Consider the following 21128-nt stretch of genomic DNA (forward strand, 5'->3'; position numbering starts at 1 on the left):
CGGCGGAGGCCCCGGGTAGGCTTACACTGCGGGCTAATGGTGGACTTCTTTAAAAACGTGAGCACTAAATGGGGCGGGATGTTGACTGAAAGAATGCAGCTAGCTACAGAAATATGCAGAAATAAAGAAAAACACATCTCATTGCATGCCTTTAAAGAGCTTACTCTCCCTACCGGCAATGTTCCTGAACCTTCGCTTCCCAAACATTTTTAGAACCAAAAAAAACCTAGAAAAGATCTGACCTCCCTCACCGGGAATTGAACTCAAGACTGCTGGATGGAGGGGTGCTGACATTGACCACTAGGCTACCAGACTGCTGTTGAACAGAGCACTCCCGAAAGGTGACATTTCAATTTCAGGCTGACAAGTGTGCTTTATTGTTCAGTTCGGGCTTTGCACAGCCAGTGCTAGAATTCAATCCAAGTTCATGCTTTGCTTTGATTTTGAATTAATGGCCAAACCAGCCAATCCCTAAAAAAATACAGGTCTCAGAGGCCCTCGTTTCAGTACCAGCAGGGTAGCGTGGCCGAGCGGTCTAAGGCGCTGGATTTAGGCTCCAGTCTCTTTGGAGGCGTGGGTTCGAATCCCACCGCTGCCAATAGCTGTTTCTTTTTTATCTTCATGCCACGTGTACAGACAGGACAATTGGGAGCCAGGGAATGGCATGTGTTTATGAATTCTTGCTTTTCTGAACACCCAGACTGAAAGCACACATCTGACTCGTGTGCGTTTTCACCAAAAAAGGGTAAAGCATAAATCACTGTTCACTGAAAACGGACATGCGTTCACGATCCTGTCAATAAACACGTGCTTGGCAGGGCCACAAATCTGCCGACACGATGCCCTAATGAATGCACATCTCTTTGCCTTGGTAGTTGCTCCTTTTTGCAGCGCCTTTTCCTGCTGCATCACAAAAACTCAGTTCAAGACACTTGGCTCCATCCAGTGGAGCTCCTATGCCCAGCTTAGAAACCCCCAGGCACGAGATTGCAAGGTCCCTGGTAATTCTCCCACTCCTGGACACGTCGGAACCAAGTTTCGTATGCACTAGCAGCGAGAACAAAATCCCACATGTGAGGACAATAGGCGTCTTTCATTTAGGGCTAGTGTTAGGCTAAGAGTTTGCAGTAGCTCCTTGGGTCGAGTTAGGGGTCGAATGAGACAAAGCTAAGATTTGCGTTACGGCTGGGGTTGGTCCAGTAAGGATCCCACACACCATGGACCATCGGCGGAGGCCCCGGGTAGGCTTACACTGCGGGCTAATGGTGGACTTCTTTAAAAACGTGAGCACTAAATGGGGCGGGATGTTGACTGAAAGAATGCAGCTAGCTACAGAAATATGCAGAAATAAAGAAAAACACATCTCATTGCATGCCTTTAAAGAGCTTACTCTCCCTACCGGCAATGTTCCTGAACCTTCGCTTCCCAAACATTTTTAGAACCAAAAAAAACCTAGAAAAGATCTGACCTCCCTCACCGGGAATTGAACTCAAGACTGCTGGATGGAGGGGTGCTGACATTGACCACTAGGCTACCAGACTGCTGTTGAACAGAGCACTCCCGAAAGGTGACATTTCAATTTCAGGCTGACAAGTGTGCTTTATTGTTCAGTTCGGGCTTTGCACAGCCAGTGCTAGAATTCAATCCAAGTTCATGCTTTGCTTTGATTTTGAATTAATGGCCAAACCAGCCAATCCCTAAAAAAATACAGGTCTCAGAGGCTCTCGTTTCAGTACCAGCAGGGTAGCGTGGCCGAGCGGTCTAAGGCGCTGGATTTAGGCTCCAGTCTCTTTGGAGGCGTGGGTTCGAATCCCACCGCTGCCAATAGCTGTTTCTTTTTTATCTTCATGCCACGTGTACAGACAGGACAATTGGGAGCCAGGGAATGGCATGTGTTTATGAATTCTTGCTTTTCTGAACACCCAGACTGAAAGCACACATCTGACTCGTGTGCGTTTTCACCAAAAAAGGGTAAAGCATAAATCACTGTTCACTGAAAACGGACATGCGTTCACGATCCTGTCAATAAACACGTGCTTGGCAGGGCCACAAATCTGCCGACACGATGCCCTAATGAATGCACATCTCTTTGCCTTGGTAGTTGCTCCTTTTTGCAGCGCCTTTTCCTGCTGCATCACAAAAACTCAGTTCAAGACACTTGGCTCCATCCAGTGGAGCTCCTATGCCCAGCTTAGAAACCCCCAGGCACGAGATTGCAAGGTCCCTGGTAATTCTCCCACTCCTGGACACGTCGGAACCAAGTTTCGTATGCACTAGCAGCGAGAACAAAATCCCACATGTGAGGACAATAGGCGTCTTTCATTTAGGGCTAGTGTTAGGCTAAGAGTTTGCAGTAGCTCCTTGGGTCGAGTTAGGGGTCGAATGAGACAAAGCTAAGATTTGCGTTACGGCTGGGGTTGGTCCAGTAAGGATCCCACACACCATGGACCATCGGCGGAGGCCCCGGGTAGGCTTACACTGCGGGCTAATGGTGGACTTCTTTAAAAACGTGAGCACTAAATGGGGCGGGATGTTGACTGAAAGAATGCAGCTAGCTACAGAAATATGCAGAAATAAAGAAAAACACATCTCATTGCATGCCTTTAAAGAGCTTACTCTCCCTACCGGCAATGTTCCTGAACCTTCGCTTCCCAAACATTTTTAGAACCAAAAAAAACCTAGAAAAGATCTGACCTCCCTCACCGGGAATTGAACTCAAGACTGCTGGATGGAGGGGTGCTGACATTGACCACTAGGCTACCAGACTGCTGTTGAACAGAGCACTCCCGAAAGGTGACATTTCAATTTCAGGCTGACAAGTGTGCTTTATTGTTCAGTTCGGGCTTTGCACAGCCAGTGCTAGAATTCAATCCAAGTTCATGCTTTGCTTTGATTTTGAATTAATGGCCAAACCAGCCAATCCCTAAAAAAATACAGGTCTCAGAGGCTCTCGTTTCAGTACCAGCAGGGTAGCGTGGCCGAGCGGTCTAAGGCGCTGGATTTAGGCTCCAGTCTCTTTGGAGGCGTGGGTTCGAATCCCACCGCTGCCAATAGCTGTTTCTTTTTTATCTTCATGCCACGTGTACAGACAGGACAATTGGGAGCCAGGGAATGGCATGTGTTTATGAATTCTTGCTTTTCTGAACACCCAGACTGAAAGCACACATCTGACTCGTGTGCGTTTTCACCAAAAAAGGGTAAAGCATAAATCACTGTTCACTGAAAACGGACATGCGTTCACGATCCTGTCAATAAACACGTGCTTGGCAGGGCCACAAATCTGCCGACACGATGCCCTAATGAATGCACATCTCTTTGCCTTGGTAGTTGCTCCTTTTTGCAGCGCCTTTTCCTGCTGCATCACAAAAACTCAGTTCAAGACACTTGGCTCCATCCAGTGGAGCTCCTATGCCCAGCTTAGAAACCCCCAGGCACGAGATTGCAAGGTCCCTGGTAATTCTCCCACTCCTGGACACGTCGGAACCAAGTTTCGTATGCACTAGCAGCGAGAACAAAATCCCACATGTGAGGACAATAGGCGTCTTTCATTTAGGGCTAGTGTTAGGCTAAGAGTTTGCAGTAGCTCCTTGGGTCGAGTTAGGGGTCGAATGAGACAAAGCTAAGATTTGCGTTACGGCTGGGGTTGGTCCAGTAAGGATCCCACACACCATGGACCATCGGCGGAGGCCCCGGGTAGGCTTACACTGCGGGCTAATGGTGGACTTCTTTAAAAACGTGAGCACTAAATGGGGCGGGATGTTGACTGAAAGAATGCAGCTAGCTACAGAAATATGCAGAAATAAAGAAAAACACATCTCATTGCATGCCTTTAAAGAGCTTACTCTCCCTACCGGCAATGTTCCTGAACCTTCGCTTCCCAAACATTTTTAGAACCAAAAAAAACCTAGAAAAGATCTGACCTCCCTCACCGGGAATTGAACTCAAGACTGCTGGATGGAGGGGTGCTGACATTGACCACTAGGCTACCAGACTGCTGTTGAACAGAGCACTCCCGAAAGGTGACATTTCAATTTCAGGCTGACAAGTGTGCTTTATTGTTCAGTTCGGGCTTTGCAGAGCCAGTGCTAGAATTCAATCCAAGTTCATGCTTTGCTTTGATTTTGAATTAATGGCCAAACCAGCCAATCCCTAAAAAAATACAGGTCTCAGAGGCTCTCGTTTCAGTACCAGCAGGGTAGCGTGGACGAGCGGTCTAAGGCGTTGGATTTAGGCTCCAGTCTCTTTGGAGGCGTGGGTTCGAATCCCACCGCTGCCAATAGCTGTTTCTTTTTTATCTTCATGCCACGTGTACAGACAGGACAATTGGGAGCCAGGGAATGGCATGTGTTTATGAATTCTTGCTTTTCTGAACACCCAGACTGAAAGCACACATCTGACTCGTGTGCGTTTTCACCAAAAAAGGGTAAAGCATAAATCACTGTTCACTGAAAACGGACATGCGTTCACGATCCTGTCAATAAACACGTGCTTGGCAGGGCCACAAATCTGCCGACACGATGCCCTAATGAATGCACATCTCTTTGCCTTGGTAGTTGCTCCTTTTTGCAGCGCCTTTTCCTGCTGCATCACAAAAACTCAGTTCAAGACACTTGGCTCCATCCAGTGGAGCTCCTATGCCCAGCTTAGAAACCCCCAGGCACGAGATTGCAAGGTCCCTGGTAATTCTCCCACTCCTGGACACGTCGGAACCAAGTTTCGTATGCACTAGCAGCGAGAACAAAATCCCACATGTGAGGACAATAGGCGTCTTTCATTTAGGGCTAGTGTTAGGCTAAGAGTTTGCAGTAGCTCCTTGGGTCGAGTTAGGGGTCGAATGAGACAAAGCTAAGATTTGCGTTACGGCTGGGGTTGGTCCAGTAAGGATCCCACACACCATGGACCATCGGCGGAGGCCCCGGGTAGGCTTACACTGCGGGCTAATGGTGGACTTCTTTAAAAACGTGAGCACTAAATGGGGCGGGATGTTGACTGAAAGAATGCAGCTAGCTACAGAAATATGCAGAAATAAAGAAAAACACATCTCATTGCATGCCTTTAAAGAGCTTACTCTCCCTACCGGCAATGTTCCTGAACCTTCGCTTCCCAAACATTTTTAGAACCAAAAAAAACCTAGAAAAGATCTGACCTCCCTCACCGGGAATTGAACTCAGGACTGCTGGATGGAGGGGTGCTGACATTGACCACTAGGCTACCAGACTGCTGTCGAACAGAGCACTCCCGAAAGGTGACATTTCAATTTCAGGCTGACAAGTGTGCTTTATTGTTCAGTTCGGGCTTTGCACAGCCAGTGCTAGAATTCAATCCAAGTTCATGCTTTGCTTTGATTTTGAATTAATGGCCAAACCAGCCAATCCCTAAAAAAATACAGGTCTCAGAGGCTCTCGTTTCAGTACCAGCAGGGTAGCGTGGCCGAGCGGTCTAAGGCGCTGGATTTAGGCTCCAGTCTCTTTGGAGGCGTGGGTTCGAATCCCACCGCTGCCAATAGCTGTTTCTTTTTTATCTTCATGCCACGTGTACAGACAGGACAATTGGGAGCCAGGGAATGGCATGTGTTTATGAATTCTTGCTTTTCTGAACACCCAGACTGAAAGCACACATCTGACTCGTGTGCGTTTTCACCAAAAAAGGGTAAAGCATAAATCACTGTTCACTGAAAACGGACATGCGTTCACGATCCTGTCAATAAACACGTTCAGGGCAGGGCCACAAATCTGCCGACACGATGCCCTAATGAATGCACATCTCTTTGCCTTGGTAGTTGCTCCTTTTTGCAGCGCCTTTTCCTGCTGCATCACAAAAACTCAGTTCAAGACACTTGGCTCCATCCAGTGGAGCTCCTATGCCCAGCTTAGAAACCCCCAGGCACGAGATTGCAAGGTCCCTGGTAATTCTCCCACTCCTGGACACGTCGGAACCAAGTTTCGTATGCACTAGCAGCGAGAACAAAATCCCACATGTGAGGACAATAGGCGTCTTTCATTTAGGGCTAGTGTTAGGCTAAGAGTTTGCAGTAGCTCCTTGGGTCGAGTTAGGGGTCGAATGAGACAAAGCTAAGATTTGCGTTACGGCTGGGGTTGGTCCAGTAAGGATCCCACACACCATGGACCATCGGCGGAGGCCCCGGGTAGGCTTACACTGCGGGCTAATGGTGGACTTCTTTAAAAACGTGAGCACTAAATGGGGCGGGATGTTGACTGAAAGAATGCAGCTAGCTACAGAAATATGCAGAAATAAAGAAAAACACATCTCATTGCATGCCTTTAAAGAGCTTACTCTCCCTACCGGCAATGTTCCTGAACCTTCGCTTCCCAAACATTTTTAGAACCAAAAAAAACCTAGAAAAGATCTGACCTCCCTCACCGGGAATTGAACTCAAGACTGCTGGATGGAGGGGTGCTGACATTGACCACTAGGCTACCAGACTGCTGTTGAACAGAGCACTCCCGAAAGGTGACATTTCAATTTCAGGCTGACAAGTGTGCTTTATTGTTCAGTTCGGGCTTTGCACAGCCAGTGCTAGAATTCAATCCAAGTTCATGCTTTGCTTTGATTTTGAATTAATGGCCAAACCAGCCAATCCCTAAAAAAATACAGGTCTCAGAGGCTCTCGTTTCAGTACCAGCAGGGTAGCGTGGCCGAGCGGTCTAAGGCGCTGGATTTAGGCTCCAGTCTCTTTGGAGGCGTGGGTTCGAATCCCACCGCTGCCAATAGCTGTTTCTTTTTTATCTTCATGCCACGTGTACAGACAGGACAATTGGGAGCCAGGGAATGGCATGTGTTTATGAATTCTTGCTTTTCTGAACACCCAGACTGAAAGCACACATCTGACTCGTGTGCGTTTTCACCAAAAAAGGGTAAAGCATAAATCACTGTTCACTGAAAACGGACATGCGTTCACGATCCTGTCAATAAACACGTGCTTGGCAGGGCCACAAATCTGCCGACACGATGCCCTAATGAATGCACATCTCTTTGCCTTGGTAGTTGCTCCTTTTTGCAGCGCCTTTTCCTGCTGCATCACAAAAACTCAGTTCAAGACACTTGGCTCCATCCAGTGGAGCTCCTATGCCCAGCTTAGAAACCCCCAGGCACGAGATTGCAAGGTCCCTGGTAATTCTCCCACTCCTGGACACGTCGGAACCAAGTTTCGTATGCACTAGCAGCGAGAACAAAATCCCACATGTGAGGACAATAGGCGTCTTTCATTTAGGGCTAGTGTTAGGCTAAGAGTTTGCAGTAGCTCCTTGGGTCGAGTTAGGGGTCGAATGAGACAAAGCTAAGATTTGCGTTACGGCTGGGGTTGGTCCAGTAAGGATCCCACACACCATGGACCATCGGCGGAGGCCCCGGGTAGGCTTACACTGCGGGCTAATGGTGGACTTCTTTAAAAACGTGAGCACTAAATGGGGCGGGATGTTGACTGAAAGAATGCAGCTAGCTACAGAAATATGCAGAAATAAAGAAAAACACATCTCATTGCATGCCTTTAAAGAGCTTACTCTCCCTACCGGCAATGTTCCTGAACCTTCGCTTCCCAAACATTTTTAGAACCAAAAAAAACCTAGAAAAGATCTGACCTCCCTCACCGGGAATTGAACTCAAGACTGCTGGATGGAGGGGTGCTGACATTGACCACTAGGCTACCAGACTGCTGTTGAACAGAGCACTCCCGAAAGGTGACATTTCAATTTCAGGCTGACAAGTGTGCTTTATTGTTCAGTTCGGGCTTTGCACAGCCAGTGCTAGAATTCAATCCAAGTTCATGCTTTGCTTTGATTTTGAATTAATGGCCAAACCAGCCAATCCCTAAAAAAATACAGGTCTCAGAGGCTCTCGTTTCAGTACCAGCAGGGTAGCGTGGCCGAGCGGTCTAAGGCGCTGGATTTAGGCTCCAGTCTCTTTGGAGGCGTGGGTTCGAATCCCACCGCTGCCAATAGCTGTTTCTTTTTTATCTTCATGCCACGTGTACAGACAGGACAATTGGGAGCCAGGGAATGGCATGTGTTTATGAATTCTTGCTTTTCTGAACACCCAGACTGAAAGCACACATCTGACTCGTGTGCGTTTTCACCAAAAAAGGGTAAAGCATAAATCACTGTTCACTGAAAACGGACATGCGTTCACGATCCTGTCAATAAACACGTGCTTGGCAGGGCCACAAATCTGCCGACACGATGCCCTAATGAATGCACATCTCTTTGCCTTGGTAGTTGCTCCTTTTTGCAGCGCCTTTTCCTGCTGCATCACAAAAACTCAGTTCAAGACACTTGGCTCCATCCAGTGGAGCTCCTATGCCCAGCTTAGAAACCCCCAGGCACGAGATTGCAAGGTCCCTGGTAATTCTCCCACTCCTGGACACGTCGGAACCAAGTTTCGTATGCACTAGCAGCGAGAACAAAATCCCACATGTGAGGACAATAGGCGTCTTTCATTTAGGGCTAGTGTTAGGCTAAGAGTTTGCAGTAGCTCCTTGGGTCGAGTTAGGGGTCGAATGAGACAAAGCTAAGATTTGCGTTACGGCTGGGGTTGGTCCAGTAAGGATCCCACACACCATGGACCATCGGCGGAGGCCCCGGGTAGGCTTACACTGCGGGCTAATGGTGGACTTCTTTAAAAACGTGAGCACTAAATGGGGCGGGATGTTGACTGAAAGAATGCAGCTAGCTACAGAAATATGCAGAAATAAAGAAAAACACATCTCATTGCATGCCTTTAAAGAGCTTACTCTCCCTACCGGCAATGTTCCTGAACCTTCGCTTCCCAAACATTTTTAGAACCAAAAAAAACCTAGAAAAGATCTGACCTCCCTCACCGGGAATTGAACTCAGGACTGCTGGATGGAGGGGTGCTGACATTGACCACTAGGCTACCAGACTGCTGTTGAACAGAGCACTCCCGAAAGGTGACATTTCAATTTCAGGCTGACAAGTGTGCTTTATTGTTCAGTTCGGGCTTTGCACAGCCAGTGCTAGAATTCAATCCAAGTTCATGCTTTGCTTTGATTTTGAATTAATGGCCAAACCAGCCAATCCCTAAAAAAATACAGGTCTCAGAGGCTCTCGTTTCAGTACCAGCAGGGTAGCGTGGCCGAGCGGTCTAAGGCGCTGGATTTAGGCTCCAGTCTCTTTGGAGGCGTGGGTTCGAATCCCACCGCTGCCAATAGCTGTTTCTTTTTTATCTTCATGCCACGTGTACAGACAGGACAATTGGGAGCCAGGGAATGGCATGTGTTTATGAATTCTTGCTTTTCTGAACACCCAGACTGAAAGCACACATCTGACTCGTGTGCGTTTTCACCAAAAAAGGGTAAAGCATAAATCACTGTTCACTGAAAACGGACATGCGTTCACGATCCTGTCAATAAACACGTTCAGGGCAGGGCCACAAATCTGCCGACACGATGCCCTAATGAATGCACATCTCTTTGCCTTGGTAGTTGCTCCTTTTTGCAGCGCCTTTTCCTGCTGCATCACAAAAACTCAGTTCAAGACACTTGGCTCCATCCAGTGGAGCTCCTATGCCCAGCTTAGAAACCCCCAGGCACGAGATTGCAAGGTCCCTGGTAATTCTCCCACTCCTGGACACGTCGGAACCAAGTTTCGTATGCACTAGCAGCGAGAACAAAATCCCACATGTGAGGACAATAGGCGTCTTTCATTTAGGGCTAGTGTTAGGCTAAGAGTTTGCAGTAGCTCCTTGGGTCGAGTTAGGGGTCGAATGAGACAAAGCTAAGATTTGCGTTACGGCTGGGGTTGGTCCAGTAAGGATCCCACACACCATGGACCATCGGCGGAGGTCCCGGGTAGGCTTACACTGCGGGCTAATGGTGGACTTCTTTAAAAACGTGAGCACTAAATGGGGCGGGATGTTGACTGAAAGAATGCAGCTAGCTACAGAAATATGCAGAAATAAAGAAAAACACATCTCATTGCATGCCTTTAAAGAGCTTACTCTCCCTACCGGCAATGTTCCTGAACCTTCGCTTCCCAAACATTTTTAGAACCAAAAAAAACCTAGAAAAGATCTGACCTCCCTCACCGGGAATTGAACTCAAGACTGCTGGATGGAGGGGTGCTGACATTGACCACTAGGCTACCAGACTGCTGTTGAACAGAGCACTCCCGAAAGGTGACATTTCAATTTCAGGCTGACAAGTGTGCTTTATTGTTCAGTTCGGGCTTTGCACAGCCAGTGCTAGAATTCAATCCAAGTTCATGCTTTGCTTTGATTTTGAATTAATGGCCAAACCAGCCAATCCCTAAAAAAATACAGGTCTCAGAGGCCCTCGTTTCAGTACCAGCAGGGTAGCGTGGCCGAGCGGTCTAAGGCGCTGGATTTAGGCTCCAGTCTCTTTGGAGGCGTGGGTTCGAATCCCACCGCTGCCAATAGCTGTTTCTTTTTTATCTTCATGCCACGTGTACAGACAGGACAATTGGGAGCCAGGGAATGGCATGTGTTTATGAATTCTTGCTTTTCTGAACACCCAGACTGAAAGCACACATCTGACTCGTGTGCGTTTTCACCAAAAAAGGGTAAAGCATAAATCACTGTTCACTGAAAACGGACATGCGTTCACGATCCTGTCAATAAACACGTGCTTGGCAGGGCCACAAATCTGCCGACACGATGCCCTAATGAATGCACATCTCTTTGCCTTGGTAGTTGCTCCTTTTTGCAGCGCCTTTTCCTGCTGCATCACAAAAACTCAGTTCAAGACACTTGGCTCCATCCAGTGGAGCTCCTATGCCCAGCTTAGAAACCCCCAGGCACGAGATTGCAAGGTCCCTGGTAATTCTCCCACTCCTGGACACGTCGGAACCAAGTTTCGTATGCACTAGCAGCGAGAACAAAATCCCACATGTGAGGACAATAGGCGTCTTTCATTTAGGGCTAGTGTTAGGCTAAGAGTTTGCAGTAGCTCCTTGGGTCGAGTTAGGGGTCGAATGAGACAAAGCTAAGATTTGCGTTACGGCTGGGGTTGGTCCAGTAAGGATCCCACACACCATGGACCATCGGCGGAGGCCCCGGGTAGGCTTACACTGCGGGCTAATGGTGGACTTCTTTAAAAACGTGAGCACTAAATGGGGCGGGATGTTGACTGAAAGAATGCAGCTAGCTACAGAAATATGCAGAAATAAAGAAAAACACATCTCATTGCATGCCTTTAAAGAGCTTACTCTCCCTACCGGCAATGTTCCTGAACCTTCGCTTCCCAAACATTTTTAGAACCAAAAAAAACCTAGAAAAGATCTGACCTCCCTCACCGGGAATTGAACTCAAGACTGCTGGATGGAGGGGTGCTGACATTGACCACTAGGCTACCAGACTGCTGTTGAACAGAGCACTCCCGAAAGGTGACATTTCAATTTCAGGCTGACAAGTGTGCTTTATTGTTCAGTTCGGGCTTTGCACAGCCAGTGCTAGAATTCAATCCAAGTTCATGCTTTGCTTTGATTTTGAATTAATGGCCAAACCAGCCAATCCCTAAAAAAATACAGGTCTCAGAGGCTCTCGTTTCAGTACCAGCAGGGTAGCGTGGCCGAGCGGTCTAAGGCGCTGGATTTAGGCTCCAGTCTCTTTGGAGGCGTGGGTTCGAATCCCACCGCTGCCAATAGCTGTTTCTTTTTTATCTTCATGCCACGTGTACAGACAGGACAATTGGGAGCCAGGGAATGGCATGTGTTTATGAATTCTTGCTTTTCTGAACACCCAGACTGAAAGCACACATCTGACTCGTGTGCGTTTTCACCAAAAAAGGGTAAAGCATAAATCACTGTTCACTGAAAACGGACATGCGTTCACGATCCTGTCAATAAACACGTGCTTGGCAGGGCCACAAATCTGCCGACACGATGCCCTAATGAATGCACATCTCTTTGCCTTGGTAGTTGCTCCTTTTTGCAGCGCCTTTTCCTGCTGCATCACAAAAACTCAGTTCAAGACACTTGGCTCCATCCAGTGGAGCTCCTATGCCCAGCTTAGAAACCCCCAGGCACGAGATTGCAAGGTCCCTGGTAATTCTCCCACTCCTGGACACGTCGGAACCAAGTTTCGTATGCACTAGCAGCGAGAACAAAATCCCACATGTGAGGACAATAGGCGTCTTTCATTTAGGGCTAGTGTTAGGCTAAGAGTTTGCAGTAGCTCCTTGGGTCGAGTTAGGGGTCGAATGAGACAAAGCTAAGATTTGCGTTACGGCTGGGGTTGGTCCAGTAAGGATCCCACACACCATGGACCATCGGCGGAGGCCCCGGGTAGGCTTACACTGCGGGCTAATGGTGGACTTCTTTAAAAACGTGAGCACTAAATGGGGCGGGATGTTGACTGAAAGAATGCAGCTAGCTACAGAAATATGCAGAAATAAAGAAAAACACATCTCATTGCATGCCTTTAAAGAGCTTACTCTCCCTACCGGCAATGTTCCTGAACCTTCGCTTCCCAAACATTTTTAGAACCAAAAAAAACCTAGAAAAGATCTGACCTCCCTCACCGGGAATTGAACTCAAGACTGCTGGATGGAGGGGTGCTGACATTGACCACTAGGCTACCAGACTGCTGTTGAACAGAGCACTCCCGAAAGGTGACATTTCAATTTCAGGCTGACAAGTGTGCTTTATTGTTCAGTTCGGGCTTTGCACAGCCAGTGCTAGAATTCAATCCAAGTTCATGCTTTGCTTTGATTTTGAATTAATGGCCAAACCAGCCAATCCCTAAAAAAATACAGGTCTCAGAGGCTCTCGTTTCAGTACCAGCAGGGTAGCGTGGCCGAGCGGTCTAAGGCGCTGGATTTAGGCTCCAGTCTCTTTGGAGGCGTGGGTTCGAATCCCACCGCTGCCAATAGCTGTTTCTTTTTTATCTTCATGCCACGTGTACAGACAGGACAATTGGGAGCCAGGGAATGGCATGTGTTTATGAATTCTTGCTTTTCTGAACACCCAGACTGAAAGCACACATCTGACTCGTGTGCGTTTTCACCAAAAAAGGGTAAAGCATAAATCACTGTTCACTGAAAACGGACATGCGTTCACGATCCTGTCAATAAACACGTGCTTGGCAGGGCCACAAATCTGCCGACACGATGCCCTAATGAATGCACATCTCTTTGCCTTGGTAGTTGCTCCTTTTTGCAGCGCCTTTTCCTGCTGCATCACAAAAACTCAGTTCAAGACACTTGGCTCCATCCAGTGGAGCTCCTATGCCCAGCTTAGAAACCCCCAGGCACGAGATTGCAAGGTCCCTGGTAATTCTCCCACTCCTGGACACGTCGGAACCAAGTTTCGTATGCACTAGCAGCGAGAACAAAATCCCACATGTGAGGACAATAGGCGTCTTTCCTTTAGGGCTAGTGTTAGGCTAAGAGTTTGCAGTAGCTCCTTGGGTCGAGTTAGGGGTCGAATGAGACAAAGCTAAGATTTGCGTTACGGCTGGGGTTGGTCCAGTAAGGATCCCACACACCATGGACCATCGGCGGAGGCCCCGGGTAGGCTTACACTGCGGGCTAATGGTGGACTTCTTTAAAAACGTGAGCACTAAATGGGGCGGGATGTTGACTGAAAGAATGCAGCTAGCTACAGAAATATGCAGAAATAAAGAAAAACACATCTCATTGCATGCCTTTAAAGAGCTTACTCTCCCTACCGGCAATGTTCCTGAACCTTCGCTTCCCAAACATTTTTAGAACCAAAAAAAACCTAGAAAAGATCTGACCTCCCTCACCGGGAATTGAACTCAAGACTGCTGGATGGAGGGGTGCTGACATTGACCACTAGGCTACCAGACTGCTGTTGAACAGAGCACTCCCGAAAGGTGACATTTCAATTTCAGGCTGACAAGTGTGCTTTATTGTTCAGTTCGGGCTTTGCACAGCCAGTGCTAGAATTCAATCCAAGTTCATGCTTTGCTTTGATTTTGAATTAATGGCCAAACCAGCCAATCCCTAAAAAAATACAGGTCTCAGAGGCTCTCGTTTCAGTACCAGCAGGGTAGCGTGGCCGAGCGGTCTAAGGCGCTGGATTTAGGCTCCAGTCTCTTTGGAGGCGTGGGTTCGAATCCCACCGCTGCCAATAGCTGTTTCTTTTTTATCTTCATGCCACGTGTACAGACAGGACAATTGGGAGCCAGGGAATGGCATGTGTTTATGAATTCTTGCTTTTCTGAACACCCAGACTGAAAGCACACATCTGACTCGTGTGCGTTTTCACCAAAAAAGGGTAAAGCATAAATCACTGTTCACTGAAAACGGACATGCGTTCACGATCCTGTCAATAAACACGTGCTTGGCAGGGCCACAAATCTGCCGACACGATGCCCTAATGAATGCACATCTCTTTGCCTTGGTAGTTGCTCCTTTTTGCAGCGCCTTTTCCTGCTGCATCACAAAAACTCAGTTCAAGACACTTGGCTCCATCCAGTGGAGCTCCTATGCCCAGCTTAGAAACCCCCAGGCACGAGATTGCAAGGTCCCTGGTAATTCTCCCACTCCTGGACACGTCGGAACCAAGTTTCGTATGCACTAGCAGCGAGAACAAAATCCCACATGTGAGGACAATAGGCGTCTTTCATTTAGGGCTAGTGTTAGGCTAAGAGTTTGCAGTAGCTCCTTGGGTCGAGTTAGGGGTCGAATGAGACAAAGCTAAGATTTGCGTTACGGCTGGGGTTGGTCCAGTAAGGATCCCACACACCATGGACCATCGGCGGAGGCCCCGGGTAGGCTTACACTGCGGGCTAATGGTGGACTTCTTTAAAAACGTGAGCACTAAATGGGGCGGGATGTTGACTGAAAGAATGCAGCTAGCTACAGAAATATGCAGAAATAAAGAAAAACACATCTCATTGCATGCCTTTAAAGAGCTTACTCTCCCTACCGGCAATGTTCCTGAACCTTCGCTTCCCAAACATTTTTAGAACCAAAAAAAACCTAGAAAAGATCTGACCTCCCTCACCGGGAATTGAACTCAAGACTGCTGGATGGAGGGGTGCTGACATTGACCACTAGGCTACCAGACTGCTGTTGAACAGAGCACTCCCGAAAGGTGACATTTCAATTTCAGGCTGACAAGTGTGCTTTATTGTTCAGTTCGGGCTTTGCACAGCCAGTGCTAGAATTCAATCCAAGTTCATGCTTTGCTTTGATTTTGAATTAATGGCCAAACCAGCCAATCCCTAAAAAAATACAGGTCTCAGAGGCTCTCGTTTCAGTACCAGCAGGGTAGCGTGGCCGAGCGGTCTAAGGCGCTGGATTTAGGCTCCAGTCTCTTTGGAGGCGTGGGTTCGAATCCCACCGCTGCCAATAGCTGTTTCTTTTTTATCTTCATGCCACGTGTACAGACAGGACAATTGGGAGCCAGGGAATGGCATGTGTTTATGAATTCTTGCTTTTCTGAACACCCAGACTGAAAGCACACATCTGACTCGTGTGCGTTTTCACCAAAAAAGGGTAAAGCATAAATCACTGTTCACTGAAAACGGACATGCGTTCACGATCCTGTCAATAAACACGTGCTTGGCAGGGCCACAAATCTGCCGACACGATGCCCTAATGAATGCACATCTCTTTGCCTTGGTAGTTGCTCCTTTTTGCAGCGCCTTTTCCTGCTGCATCACAAAAACTCAGTTCAAGACACTTGGCTCCATCCAGTGGAGCTCCTATGCCCAGCTTAGAAACCCCCAGGCACGAGATTGCAAGGTCCCTGGTAATTCTCCCACTCCTGGACACGTCGGAACCAAGTTTCGTATGCACTAGCAGCGAGAACAAAATCCCACATGTGAGGACAATAGGCGTCTTTCCTTTAGGGCTAGTGTTAGGCTAAGAGTTTGCAGTAGCTCCTTGGGTCGAGTTAGGGGTCGAATGAGACAAAGCTAAGATTTGCGTTACGGCTGGGGTTGGTCCAGTAAGGATCCCACACACCATGGACCATCGGCGGAGGCCCCGGGTAGGCTTACACTGCGGGCTAATGGTGGACTTCTTTAAAAACGTGAGCACTAAATGGGGCGGGATGTTGACTGAAAGAATGCAGCTAGCTACAGAAATATGCAGAAATAAAGAAAAACACATCTCATTGCATGCCTTTAAAGAGCTTACTCTCCCTACCGGCAATGTTCCTGAACCTTCGCTTCCCAAACATTTTTAGAACCAAAAAAAACCTAGAAAAGATCTGACCTCCCTCACCGGGAATTGAACTCAAGACTGCTGGATGGAGGGGTGCTGACATTGACCACTAGGCTACCAGACTGCTGTTGAACAGAGCACTCCCGAAAGGTGACATTTCAATTTCAGGCTGACAAGTGTGCTTTATTGTTCAGTTCGGGCTTTGCACAGCCAGTGCTAGAATTCAATCCAAGTTCATGCTTTGCTTTGATTTTGAATTAATGGCCAAACCAGCCAATCCCTAAAAAAATACAGGTCTCAGAGGCTCTCGTTTCAGTACCAGCAGGGTAGCGTGGCCGAGCGGTCTAAGGCGCTGGATTTAGGCTCCAGTCTCTTTGGAGGCGTGGGTTCGAATCCCACCGCTGCCAATAGCTGTTTCTTTTTTATCTTCATGCCACGTGTACAGACAGGACAATTGGGAGCCAGGGAATGGCATGTGTTTATGAATTCTTGCTTTTCTGAACACCCAGACTGAAAGCACACATCTGACTCGTGTGCGTTTTCACCAAAAAAGGGTAAAGCATAAATCACTGTTCACTGAAAACGGACATGCGTTCACGATCCTGTCAATAAACACGTGCTTGGCAGGGCCACAAATCTGCCGACACGATGCCCTAATGAATGCACATCTCTTTGCCTTGGTAGTTGCTCCTTTTTGCAGCGCCTTTTCCTGCTGCATCACAAAAACTCAGTTCAAGACACTTGGCTCCATCCAGTGGAGCTCCTATGCCCAGCTTAGAAACCCCCAGGCACGAGATTGCAAGGTCCCTGGTAATTCTCCCACTCCTGGACACGTCGGAACCAAGTTTCGTATGCACTAGCAGCGAGAACAAAATCCCACATGTGAGGACAATAGGCGTCTTTCATTTAGGGCTAGTGTTAGGCTAAGAGTTTGCAGTAGCTCCTTGGGTCGAGTTAGGGGTCGAATGAGACAAAGCTAAGATTTGCGTTACGGCTGGGGTTGGTCCAGTAAGGATCCCACACACCATGGACCATCGGCGGAGGCCCCGGGTAGGCTTACACTGCGGGCTAATGGTGGACTTCTTTAAAAACGTGAGCACTAAATGGGGCGGGATGTTGACTGAAAGAATGCAGCTAGCTACAGAAATATGCAGAAATAAAGAAAAACACATCTCATTGCATGCCTTTAAAGAGCTTACTCTCCCTACCGGCAATGTTCCTGAACCTTCGCTTCCCAAACATTTTTAGAACCAAAAAAAACCTAGAAAAGATCTGACCTCCCTCACCGGGAATTGAACTCAAGACTGCTGGATGGAGGGGTGCTGACATTGACCACTAGGCTACCAGACTGCTGTTGAACAGAGCACTCCCGAAAGGTGACATTTCAATTTCAGGCTGACAAGTGTGCTTTATTGTTCAGTTCGGGCTTTGCACAGCCAGTGCTAGAATTCAATCCAAGTTCATGCTTTGCTTTGATTTTGAATTAATGGCCAAACCAGCCAATCCCTAAAAAAATACAGGTCTCAGAGGCTCTCGTTTCAGTACCAGCAGGGTAGCGTGGCCGAGCGGTCTAAGGCGCTGGATTTAGGCTCCAGTCTCTTTGGAGGCGTGGGTTCGAATCCCACCGCTGCCAATAGCTGTTTCTTTTTTATCTTCATGCCACGTGTACAGACAGGACAATTGGGAGCCAGGGAATGGCATGTGTTTATGAATTCTTGCTTTTCTGAACACCCAGACTGAAAGCACACATCTGACTCGTGTGCGTTTTCACCAAAAAAGGGTAAAGCATAAATCACTGTTCACTGAAAACGGACATGCGTTCACGATCCTGTCAATAAACACGTGCTTGGCAGGGCCACAAATCTGCCGACACGATGCCCTAATGAATGCACATCTCTTTGCCTTGGTAGTTGCTCCTTTTTGCAGCGCCTTTTCCTGCTGCATCACAAAAACTCAGTTCAAGACACTTGGCTCCATCCAGTGGAGCTCCTATGCCCAGCTTAGAAACCCCCAGGCACGAGATTGCAAGGTCCCTGGTAATTCTCCCACTCCTGGACACGTCGGAACCAAGTTTCGTATGCACTAGCAGCGAGAACAAAATCCCACATGTGAGGACAATAGGCGTCTTTCATTTAGGGCTAGTGTTAGGCTAAGAGTTTGCAGTAGCTCCTTGGGTCGAGTTAGGGGTCGAATGAGACAAAGCTAAGATTTGCGTTACGGCTGGGGTTGGTCCAGTAAGGATCCCACACACCATGGACCATCGGCGGAGGCCCCGGGTAGGCTTACACTGCGGGCTAATGGTGGACTTCTTTAAAAACGTGAGCACTAAATGGGGCGGGATGTTGACTGAAAGAATGCAGCTAGCTACAGAAATATGCAGAAATAAAGAAAAACACATCTCATTGCATGCCTTTAAAGAGCTTACTCTCCCTACCGGCAATGTTCCTGAACCTTCGCTTCCCAAACATTTTTAGAACCAAAAAAAACCTAGAAAAGATCTGACCTCCCTCACCGGGAATTGAACTCAAGACTGCTGGATGGAGGGGTGCTGACATTGACCACTAGGCTACCAGACTGCTGTTGAACAGAGCACTCCCGAAAGGTGACATTTCAATTTCAGGCTGACAAGTGTGCTTTATTGTTCAGTTCGGGCTTTGCACAGCCAGTGCTAGAATTCAATCCAAGTTCATGCTTTGCTTTGATTTTGAATTAATGGCCAAACCAGCCAATCCCTAAAAAAATACAGGTCTCAGAGGCTCTCGTTTCAGTACCAGCAGGGTAGCGTGGCCGAGCGGTCTAAGGCGCTGGATTTAGGCTCCAGTCTCTTTGGAGGCGTGGGTTCGAATCCCACCGCTGCCAATAGCTGTTTCTTTTTTATCTTCATGCCACGTGTACAGACAGGACAATTGGGAGCCAGGGAATGGCATGTGTTTATGAATTCTTGCTTTTCTGAACACCCAGACTGAAAGCACACATCTGACTCGTGTGCGTTTTCACCAAAAAAGGGTAAAGCATAAATCACTGTTCACTGAAAACGGACATGCGTTCACGATCCTGTCAATAAACACGTGCTTGGCAGGGCCACAAATCTGCCGACACGATGCCCTAATGAATGCACATCTCTTTGCCTTGGTAGTTGCTCCTTTTTGCAGCGCCTTTTCCTGCTGCATCACAAAAACTCAGTTCAAGACACTTGGCTCCATCCAGTGGAGCTCCTATGCCCAGCTTAGAAACCCCCAGGCACGAGATTGCAAGGTCCCTGGTAATTCTCCCACTCCTGGACACGTCGGAACCAAGTTTCGTATGCACTAGCAGCGAGAACAAAATCCCACATGTGAGGACAATAGGCGTCTTTCCTTTAGGGCTAGTGTTAGGCTAAGAGTTTGCAGTAGCTCCTTGGGTCGAGTTAGGGGTCGAATGAGACAAAGCTAAGATTTGCGTTACGGCTGGGGTTGGTCCAGTAAGGATCCCACACACCATGGACCATCGGCGGAGGCCCCGGGTAGGCTTACACTGCGGGCTAATGGTGGACTTCTTTAAAAACGTGAGCACTAAATGGGGCGGGATGTTGACTGAAAGAATGCAGCTAGCTACAGAAATATGCAGAAATAAAGAAAAACACATCTCATTGCATGCCTTTAAAGAGCTTACTCTCCCTACCGGCAATGTTCCTGAACCTTCGCTTCCCAAACATTTTTAGAACCAAAAAAAACCTAGAAAAGATCTGACCTCCCTCACCGGGAATTGAACTCAAGACTGCTGGATGGAGGGGTGCTGACATTGACCACTAGGCTACCAGACTGCTGTTGAACAGAGCACTCCCGAAAGGTGACATTTCAATTTCAGGCTGACAAGTGTGCTTTATTGTTCAGTTCGGGCTTTGCACAGCCAGTGCTAGAATTCAATCCAAGTTCATGCTTTGCTTTGATTTTGAATTAATGGCCAAACCAGCCAATCCCTAAAAAAATCCAGGTCTCAGAGGCTCTCGTTTCAGTACCAGCAGGGTAGCGTGGCCGAGCGGTCTAAGGCGCTGGATTTAGGCTCCAGTCTCTTTGGAGGCGTGGGTTCGAATCCCACCGCTGCCAATAGCTGTTTCTTTTTTATCTTCATGCCACGTGTACAGACAGGACAATTGGGAGCCAGGGAATGGCATGTGTTTATGAATTCTTGCTTTTCTGAACACCCAGACTGAAAGCACACATCTGACTCGTGTGCGTTTTCACCAAAAAAGGGTAAAGCATAAATCACTGTTCACTGAAAACGGACATGCGTTCACGATCCTGTCAATAAACACGTGCTTGGCAGGGCCACAAATCTGCCGACACGATGCCCTAATGAATGCACATCTCTTTGCCTTGGTAGTTGCTCCTTTTTGCAGCGCCTTTTCCTGCTGCATCACAAAAACTCAGTTCAAGACACTTGGCTCCATCCAGTGGAGCTCCTATGCCCAGCTTAGAAACCCCCAGGCACGAGATTGCAAGGTCCCTGGTAATTCTCCCACTCCTGGACACGTCGGAACCAAGTTTCGTATGCACTAGCAGCGAGAACAAAATCCCACATGTGAGGACAATAGGCGTCTTTCATTTAGGGCTAGTGTTAGGCTAAGAGTTTGCAGTAGCTCCTTGGGTCGAGTTAGGGGTCGAATGAGACAAAGCTAAGATTTGCGTTACGGCTGGGGTTGGTCCAGTAAGGATCCCACACACCATGGACCATCGGCGGAGGCCCCGGGTAGGCTTACACTGCGGGCTAATGGTGGACTTCTTTAAAAACGTGAGCACTAAATGGGGCGGGATGTTGACTGAAAGAATGCAGCTAGCTACAGAAATATGCAGAAATAAAGAAAAACACATCTCATTGCATGCCTTTAAAGAGCTTACTCTCCCTACCGGCAATGTTCCTGAACCTTCGCTTCCCAAACATTTTTAGAACCAAAAAAAACCTAGAAAAGATCTGACCTCCCTCACCGGGAATTGAACTCAAGACTGCTGGATGGAGGGGT

General features: G+C 48.0%; 17 non-coding genes across 17 annotated transcripts; all 17 read left to right on the top strand.

The window, feature by feature from the left end:
• The first annotated feature begins 516 nt into the window (after positions 1 to 516).
• On the top strand, positions 517 to 598 carry TRNAL-UAG (transfer RNA leucine (anticodon UAG)). The gene has a single exon. It is a non-coding gene; the product is annotated as a tRNA-Leu (tRNA).
• A 1144-nt stretch (positions 599 to 1742) lies between these two features.
• On the top strand, positions 1743 to 1824 carry TRNAL-UAG (transfer RNA leucine (anticodon UAG)). The gene has a single exon. It is a non-coding gene; the product is annotated as a tRNA-Leu (tRNA).
• Positions 1825 to 2968: 1144 nt separating this feature from the next.
• On the top strand, positions 2969 to 3050 carry TRNAL-UAG (transfer RNA leucine (anticodon UAG)). Its single transcript has one exon. It is a non-coding gene; the product is annotated as a tRNA-Leu (tRNA).
• A 1144-nt stretch (positions 3051 to 4194) lies between these two features.
• Positions 4195 to 4276, top strand: TRNAL-UAG (transfer RNA leucine (anticodon UAG)). The gene has a single exon. It is a non-coding gene; the product is annotated as a tRNA-Leu (tRNA).
• Positions 4277 to 5420: 1144 nt separating this feature from the next.
• Positions 5421 to 5502, top strand: TRNAL-UAG (transfer RNA leucine (anticodon UAG)). Its single transcript has one exon. It is a non-coding gene; the product is annotated as a tRNA-Leu (tRNA).
• Positions 5503 to 6646: 1144 nt separating this feature from the next.
• On the top strand, positions 6647 to 6728 carry TRNAL-UAG (transfer RNA leucine (anticodon UAG)). Its single transcript has one exon. It is a non-coding gene; the product is annotated as a tRNA-Leu (tRNA).
• A 1144-nt stretch (positions 6729 to 7872) lies between these two features.
• Positions 7873 to 7954, top strand: TRNAL-UAG (transfer RNA leucine (anticodon UAG)). The gene has a single exon. It is a non-coding gene; the product is annotated as a tRNA-Leu (tRNA).
• Positions 7955 to 9098: 1144 nt separating this feature from the next.
• Positions 9099 to 9180, top strand: TRNAL-UAG (transfer RNA leucine (anticodon UAG)). The gene has a single exon. It is a non-coding gene; the product is annotated as a tRNA-Leu (tRNA).
• A 1144-nt stretch (positions 9181 to 10324) lies between these two features.
• TRNAL-UAG (transfer RNA leucine (anticodon UAG)) lies at positions 10325 to 10406 on the top strand. The gene has a single exon. It is a non-coding gene; the product is annotated as a tRNA-Leu (tRNA).
• A 1144-nt stretch (positions 10407 to 11550) lies between these two features.
• Positions 11551 to 11632, top strand: TRNAL-UAG (transfer RNA leucine (anticodon UAG)). Its single transcript has one exon. It is a non-coding gene; the product is annotated as a tRNA-Leu (tRNA).
• Positions 11633 to 12776: 1144 nt separating this feature from the next.
• TRNAL-UAG (transfer RNA leucine (anticodon UAG)) lies at positions 12777 to 12858 on the top strand. The gene has a single exon. It is a non-coding gene; the product is annotated as a tRNA-Leu (tRNA).
• A 1144-nt stretch (positions 12859 to 14002) lies between these two features.
• On the top strand, positions 14003 to 14084 carry TRNAL-UAG (transfer RNA leucine (anticodon UAG)). The gene has a single exon. It is a non-coding gene; the product is annotated as a tRNA-Leu (tRNA).
• A 1144-nt stretch (positions 14085 to 15228) lies between these two features.
• On the top strand, positions 15229 to 15310 carry TRNAL-UAG (transfer RNA leucine (anticodon UAG)). The gene has a single exon. It is a non-coding gene; the product is annotated as a tRNA-Leu (tRNA).
• A 1144-nt stretch (positions 15311 to 16454) lies between these two features.
• TRNAL-UAG (transfer RNA leucine (anticodon UAG)) lies at positions 16455 to 16536 on the top strand. Its single transcript has one exon. It is a non-coding gene; the product is annotated as a tRNA-Leu (tRNA).
• A 1144-nt stretch (positions 16537 to 17680) lies between these two features.
• TRNAL-UAG (transfer RNA leucine (anticodon UAG)) lies at positions 17681 to 17762 on the top strand. The gene has a single exon. It is a non-coding gene; the product is annotated as a tRNA-Leu (tRNA).
• A 1144-nt stretch (positions 17763 to 18906) lies between these two features.
• Positions 18907 to 18988, top strand: TRNAL-UAG (transfer RNA leucine (anticodon UAG)). Its single transcript has one exon. It is a non-coding gene; the product is annotated as a tRNA-Leu (tRNA).
• A 1144-nt stretch (positions 18989 to 20132) lies between these two features.
• TRNAL-UAG (transfer RNA leucine (anticodon UAG)) lies at positions 20133 to 20214 on the top strand. Its single transcript has one exon. It is a non-coding gene; the product is annotated as a tRNA-Leu (tRNA).
• The last annotated feature ends 914 nt before the right edge of the window (positions 20215 to 21128 follow it).

Source organism: Ambystoma mexicanum, chromosome 1p, assembly GCF_040938575.1.
Source record: "Ambystoma mexicanum isolate Mex_15411 chromosome 1p, UKY_AmexF1_1, whole genome shotgun sequence".
NCBI lineage: Eukaryota > Metazoa > Chordata > Amphibia > Caudata > Ambystomatidae > Ambystoma > Ambystoma mexicanum.